Genomic DNA, 7,702 nt, shown 5'->3' with positions numbered 1-7,702 from the left:
GCTGCAGGATCAGTGATGTGCAGTGCTGTCCGTAAGACTTTGAAATGCACATGAAATTCTTTTGGTCGATAAATGAAAACATTTAAGAAAAACCCAACGTCTTTGAAAAACGTATGAAGTGGACAGGGAGGCGGTACTGATTGTGGTGAATTCTAACACTGTTTTTTTTAGTGAATCATATTCAGTGCTAAGTTTCTCTTTTCAAAAATATCTGACAATTGAAATTACATTACTCAGAAAAATTACTTTTTTTAATAATTGATTGACAAAAAATGAAATTTATACAGTAAATGATATCTAACCTCACTAAAAAACCATAAATACAAATCATCAAATTACTTATACCTATGTTAAAAAATCGTAGAAATATTACAAGGGAAATACTTAACTAGCCTTTTCGGCGAATCGGTTTACGTACATTACTCAACAATTACAAATTATCAGCCAACTCACCTACACTAACGTGCTGGCAAAATGGAAGTCAAAATTATTTAACATCCTTACCTTGCTTGCGGGAAGACTTCTGCTGACATGTTCTTGTAATTAACTTCCCATTTAGTGGCTTCGCAGAGCACACCACAATAACTGACTAATCCATCCTCATTCGCCGGTGAGGCAGGCATTATGCTATGGAGGACATTTATGTGGGTTTGCAACAGACCTATGCTCGTAATTGAAGGCACCACAACAGCTGTTAACATAGCTGCTTATCACCTGTTTCCATTCATGACTGATGTCTTCCCCGATTGCGAAGGCTTCTTCAGCCGGATAACTGCCCATGTCACAAGGCCAGAGTCGTGTTACAATGCTTATGGCAGCGCGGTAATGGGGTCACGTTGATTGATTAGCCTTGAATGCGCCTGACGTGGACCCGATATAAGACATCTGGGTCACTATCAGGTACCAACTCCGCCCCCAAATATTAGCCTTGCCTAATTTACAGAAATTGCGTGTCCTACACGTATACATCCATAAATCTACAAAGGAGTTGTCGATTTCATGCCACGTAGCCGTAGTGTGTTCTAGAGGGGGACCAACACATTATTAAGCAGGTGATCATAATGTCTCGGCCTATCGCTGTAAACGACTATACCTTTCATATCCCCAAAAATCGCTACACTCAGTTATTGTAACTGATATTGTAATCGTAGCATATAATATTTTTCCATTTAGTGCGGTAAAAATTTCTACATTTATGAAAATTCAGATCAAACTGTGGATGTTCGCAAGAAATTAAGACTGTATCAATATCTTTCTGGATGTTCCTACAACTTCATTATACCCGTGTCTGTATCATATTGAAGAATTGGACGATTGCAGCACAAAAAGAAAATGGTCTGTGGTATGAAGAATTGTAGTACACGTTTGTTCATACCTACAATACTGCGTACCCAGTCCCCCGCGACCAGGCACCATTTACGCAGACGGTGGAACTGTTCCAGTTTTGGGCTTTTAATTTTGGATGAAATTTGACTTCTGATATGCAGCGACATACAATCTGACTTTAAGCTTCAATTAGTTTACCAACATGACTATATCTCAAGAATTACAATGGACCATACTGTCACTTCCAAACAATATCTGAGTGCTGCAAGAAACAATCCATGTACGTGAAGGAGCTTGTGTGACTAATCCGTCCCCAGCATCAGATAACTTCAGCCATGTCTCCGCAATATCCTTTATTTCAGGAGTGCTAGTTCTGCAAAATTCGCAGGAGAGCATCTGTAAAGTTTGGAAGGTAGGGGACAAGGTACTGGCAGAAGTAAAGCTGTGAGGACGGGGCGTGAGTCGTGCTTGGGTAACTCAGTTGGTAGAGGATTTGCCAACGAAAGGCAAAGGTCCCGAGTTCGAGTCTCGGTCCGGCACACAGTTTTAATCTGCCAGGAAGTTTCATATCAGCGCACACCCCGCTGCGGAGTGAAAATCTCATTCTGGAAACATCTTCCAGGCTGTGGCTATGCCAAGTCTCCGCAATATCCTTTCTTTCAGGAGTGCTAATTCTGCAAAGTTCGCAGAAGAGCATCTGTAAAGTTTGGAAGGTAGGGGACGAGGTATTGGCAGAGGTAAAGCTGTGAGGACGGGGCGTGAGTCGTGCTTGGATAGCTCAGTTGGTAGAGCACTTGCCCGCGAAAGGCAAAGGTCCCGATTTCGAGTCTCGGTCCGGCACACAGTTTTAATCTGCCAGGAAGTTTCATATCAGCGCACACTCCGCTGCAGAGTGAAAATCTCATTCTGGGAAATTCAGTCTTACTGAATATAGCTGTGATGTCATCGAGGGTAATGTTCTATCCTTGCTACCTGTTACGACCAACACTGTGAACTGTAGCCAGCTGTTGCAATGGTTTGCGATCGCTCACTGTATGTTTTGATGTCTTGTAGACGCGCTGCAGTCATCAGCTGACATGAGGGTCAACACACTACAAGGTAAGTGTCTTTAGTTCAGTTGCTATTGAGAATTACAAACTAATATTAAGTGATATGTATGAGTGGTACAGGTTGAATGGCGTAGCAAAATGATACTAATTTGGTTAGATCTTGAGGAGGTAACGGAGGATAGAAACCCATATCTATAAATGCTATTATCTGACCCCGAAGTGCAGATCTTATACGGGCCACACGCCACTAGGTAGTCTTCAGTAGAAAATAAATGTTTTTGCGCTGATAATACAATTAAGGGATTGTTTTCTCTTTTTGATTTGGGTTTTCGAGCTATACAGCCATCTCTTAGTATTCGCTTAACAGTCTGTACAGAGTTGTTGTGACTGTCATGGATGCTTTTTTCACCGTCTAAAGTAATGCATACTGCCAGGACAGTTTCGAGAGTTTCCATTTGTGACTATCCAGGGACTAAACTCACGTTTTCTGCCGAAGTGGTTGCCTTGCAGCAACTTTAACTTCGACGTCCTATATTATCTTTGGGAGACGTTTCCGGCCATAAGTTCCCGCCCTCAGTGTGTTTCTCAAGTGGGTTGTCCTTTGAACTTTTGTCGGTATTGTTTTGTTATACGCTATGTGACACAAAACAAGATTCTAAAACGAGGCTGGTAAAGATAAATGGGACTTCACATTGTAGGAACAGTCCGTCCAACACTGCACTTCTTTCTGTAGTTGATTAAAAATTATTAGAAGACTATACATTTCCGTATTTTCTCCATAAATAAAGAGAAATACACTGAATTCAGATGAAATAGATGCGAACGGCATACATTCGAATTCGAATGTGGTGAAATTCTTTATCGTCAATTAAGCTCTCTCAATAGTCGCTATGGCATTAAAGAATATATTCAAATTATCGCGTCCTGTAATTTCTCGGCCAAGAAAAATGGCTGAAATATATAATTCAAAAAAGTTTCAAACATATTTTCATTTGACCCCAAAAGCTCGTTTCAGTCATGGTGCTAGATTTGTAGGCGCCCCGTATTCACAAATTATGTGTGCATTTATTTTATTGTACTAGATATCTTTAGAGATTTTCTTTACAACTAATAATGTGTCTGCATAGTTAACGAGCTACCCATGTTAGTAATAACGATAACAGTGAACATAATTATTAGTATAATGTCAGTCTCACTGTCAAGTAAATTTCACAAACCGGAGTAATGAAGTACTAACAAAAAGATAGGAGCGATGAAAGCTGGGAGAGTACTGACAAAATTCTGGTTTATCGGTATACTAGAGAAAGGTAACGGATATGCTAAGTGGACGCTACGCAGTTTACAATAGGATAAGTTGTCTGAGATGCTATTTCTGACACATATTTCACAAGCATTAGGCTCAAAAGAAGAAACGGTTGCAGGCACGACAATAAGGGGGACATGAAAAGTTATGTACCATAGTTTTAAGTGCTGGCTGATGTGTGAGAATAGATAGCGAGAGTTAACAGGCTAAGAACTAGGTGAAAAAAGAAATATCGGCAAAATGACTCCGCTTATTCCTGCGTATCTAACCTTCATGACATGAGCATAAGAAGGGCAAACATGATCACACTACAAAATGTTATGCTTACTTCGTACACAAAAAGGCATTGCTGCAGGACTCGTCAGTTAAGTGTTACGTCTTGGCTTAACTAGACTGACAAATGGCAAAACATATTTAGGAAACATTTTCGTCTTAACGGAATATTAATCTGTAGTTCGCGTGCGGGAATGAAATTGTACAGGCTCCGTGGCACTTTTTTCCATGGAATCTAACCTGTCGTTGATACGGGTAACTGCAACACTTCGAGTATGTCTCGCTTCCCAACGGGTCCTTCTTCTTATTGAATAGTATATCCCGAAACCTTCAGAGCACTTTGCGAAACCTGCCACTACGATGGGTTGACAGTACTGTCATATTGTCGAGTAATAAAAGGTATATTTCTCCCACTACATGGTGCGTTATCAAGACTGGAAACATCGACGATTCCCACATTCACCTGTGAGGCGGTAGGAAATTTCTGCATATTTCATTCAGTGTCTCCCAAGAGCAGTGATAAAATACTTAATCAACGGTTCAGCTTTGCTGCTGAAGTATTAGTCAGGATTATTGACTGTAGGTAGAAAAAATATTCGAAAATTCATTCAATGTCTGCTGTCGTGTCGACTGGAAACGGCGGAGTAGTTTTTAGAATTGGTCACAGTACCGTATCGTATGCGACTGTCTTTACAGATGGACTATTCTTTCCGATAACATTTCCAACAAATCTGTCTTTCAGTCGACTCTGCCATATTGGATCGCATCATTTCTAGTATCTTCTGTAATAGATTTTAACTAACGTTTGAATGTGCAGTACAGTAAACTGTAGGAACAAAATGAAAAGATACCATGTTCTTCACTAAGGTACCTCCCACCTATGTAACATAGACGCAAACAGTGGTAAGCAATAATTATCAGCAGAGGCTGATTAGCTGCTGTTGTGATCTTCAGTCCGAAGACTCGTTTGATGCAGCTCTCCAAGCTACTCTACCCTGTGCAAGCCTCTTCATCTCCGAGTAACTCTTTCAACCTACATCCTTCTGAATCTGCTTAGTGTATTCATTTCTTGGTCTCCGCTACAATTTTACTCCTCCCTCTCCCCCCTTGCCCCCCCCCCCTCTTCTTTGCTTCCCTCCAGTACTAAATTGGTGATTCCTCGATGTCTCAGTATACGTCCCACCAACCGATCCTTTCCCCTAGTCAGATTGATCCACAAGGTTTCTTGCTCCCCAATTCCATTCGATACTTCTCTTTAGTTACGTGATCTACATATCTAATCTTCCACATTCTTCTGTAGCGCCATTTTTCAAAAGGTCCTATCCTCTACTTTTCTAAACTGTTTCCCGTCCATATTTCACTTTCATACACTCCATACAAATAACGTAAATATAGATTTCCCGACGCTTAAACTTATATTCGATGCTAGTAAATTTCTGTTCTTCAAAACTGCTTTTCTTGTCATAGAAGGTTTGCATTTTATATTCTCAGTACTTTGGCCACCTTTAGTTATTTTGCTGGCCAAATGCAAAACTCATCTACTGTTTCAAGTGTCTCGTTACCTAAATGGTTTCACTTGGCATCATCTTCTTTAATTCCACTGCATTCCGTATGCTGGTTTTGCTTTTGTTGATGTTCGTCTTGTCCTCCATTCCGTTCAGCTGCTCTTCCAAGTCTCCTGCTGTGTCAGAGAGAATTAGTGTCATCGGAAACCAGAAAGTTTTTATTTATTTTCCCAGGACTTTAATTCTTACTGCAAATTTTTCTATTGTTTCCCTTATTGCTTGCTCATTGTACAGATTGAAAAACATCGTGGTATGCTACAGCCCTGTCTGACACCCTTCTTAACCACTCTTCCCTTTCATGTCCCTCGACTCTTTAATTGCAGTATGGTTCCTGTACAAGTAGTAAATAGCCTGTCGCTCGTTGAATTTTAGCCCCGCTACCCTCAGAATTTTAAAGAGGGTATTTCAATTACCTGGTCAAAGGCATTCTCTAAGTATGCAAAAGCTATAAACTAAGAGTTGATTTTTCTTATGAGAAGTCATAGAGTCAGTATTGCCTATCGTGTTTCTACATTTCGTCGGAATCCAAACTGATCTTCCCCAAGGTCGGATTTCCAATCTTCTGTAAGATAATCGTGTAAAACCTTCATTAATACAAAGGGAAACCAAATTACAATTATGTGACTGAGCATGAAACGAAACACTTCTGCTCATACCCTCCCATAAAAACAAGTAATTTAGTTGAGTGTTTCAGTTCATTTGTCAACATTGACCTTTAGTTTACATTTGATAAAGCAGCTGTAGCTAGTCCATTAACCGCTCGTTCCAACTGCCCTCAAAAAATATAAAAATAACATAAAGCCTGATTACAGTGATTTGACCTGATGTTAATACTTGCGCATTATATATTGTACTTCTTTCTGTCTAAGCAGAGCTAAGGCTTTGCCGCAGTGCTAACACCGGTTAGAGTCAGCTCACCGGCGTTAAGCCCAGTCGGGCTTGGCTAGAGTGCGTTATACTTATCAAAGAAACAATCGAAGCATAAATTTTCGCTCGTGTACTTTCGTTGTTTTTTTCCCGAAGTCGACCGAATCTTTCAATTGTATTTCAAAGAATATACACAAACAGTGTAAGGTGTGCGAAATTATAAAGATATATTCAGTTATAAATTTTTTCTGTCATACAATATTACAAAAATTTTTCGTCTTCCACATTGCTTGATGTGCCAGAACAATATTTTGGGTTATACTTATCACAACCGAAGCACAAAATTTCACAGCACCGCGTGCATTTTACGAAAGCAACCATCTTGCAGGCGCACGGTTTCTTCATGAGCGATACCAGGAAACACAATTCTTTCGCATTCAAAAAGATTTCTCTTTCATCCACTAATTTCGATGAGAACCATGATTATCTAATCATGCCTTCAAAATTAGGTGCGCTGAATTGATGCAGGATTAGCGAACGTAATTTTATCGAATCTTCCGTAGAAGCGATCTCTCTATTGTCTTTCATCAAGTCGGGAGCGTTATGAATAATTTTCTTGAAGATTTTCACCTGTCGGTAAAAATAAACATTGCAATGCTGCCAATAAGAAGTGCATTAAGGTGGGACCACTTTTAGAGTTCAGGTGCTCGCTTTTATTTCATCAGTGAATATATGATCGTATAAAGTTGAATCGGTTTGCCCTCCCCACGAATCGATAGTGTACAGAAAAATTTTCTGTCCCCCGTACGGAAGGATTACAGAATGCAAAAATTCTTCGTACACCAGTTTCGTAAACTTCCCTGATTTCGTGCATTACGCGACTTCATTTCTGTATTTCCCAGTTAATTCGTCTACTCGTTTTTGAGCGTTAGGACCAAATTTTCCTGACGGTTCTTGCATATGAGAGCAGGATTCGAACACGGTACCTCCACCGCGGTAGCCGTGAACGTTTACCGGTGCGCTACGCTGACTTGCTTGGAATACATGTAGTGTTACGGGTATACAAAGCGCGCAATGAACTTCAAAACGATTTTCTCAAAAACCAAGACCCGTAGGTAAAAACCGGATAGCCAGGTACTCAGAGTAAGCGTGTCTACAACATTTTTGAAGCGCATTAAAACCCGTGACTTACAGTATGGAGGGTCCCTTTGTGAGATGGTCCGTAATCGATTGCAGAGTGCGAGGCTGTCGGCCCGCGATGTATCGCTCGCCGCGAGGTGGTGAGCGTGCGGCGCTGAAGCCTAAAGCACAGACCGGTT

Source organism: Schistocerca serialis, chromosome 5 (genome assembly GCF_023864345.2).
Source record: "Schistocerca serialis cubense isolate TAMUIC-IGC-003099 chromosome 5, iqSchSeri2.2, whole genome shotgun sequence".
NCBI classification, from domain to species: Eukaryota; Metazoa; Arthropoda; class Insecta; order Orthoptera; family Acrididae; genus Schistocerca; species Schistocerca serialis.
This window is presented reverse-complemented; position numbering follows the sequence as displayed.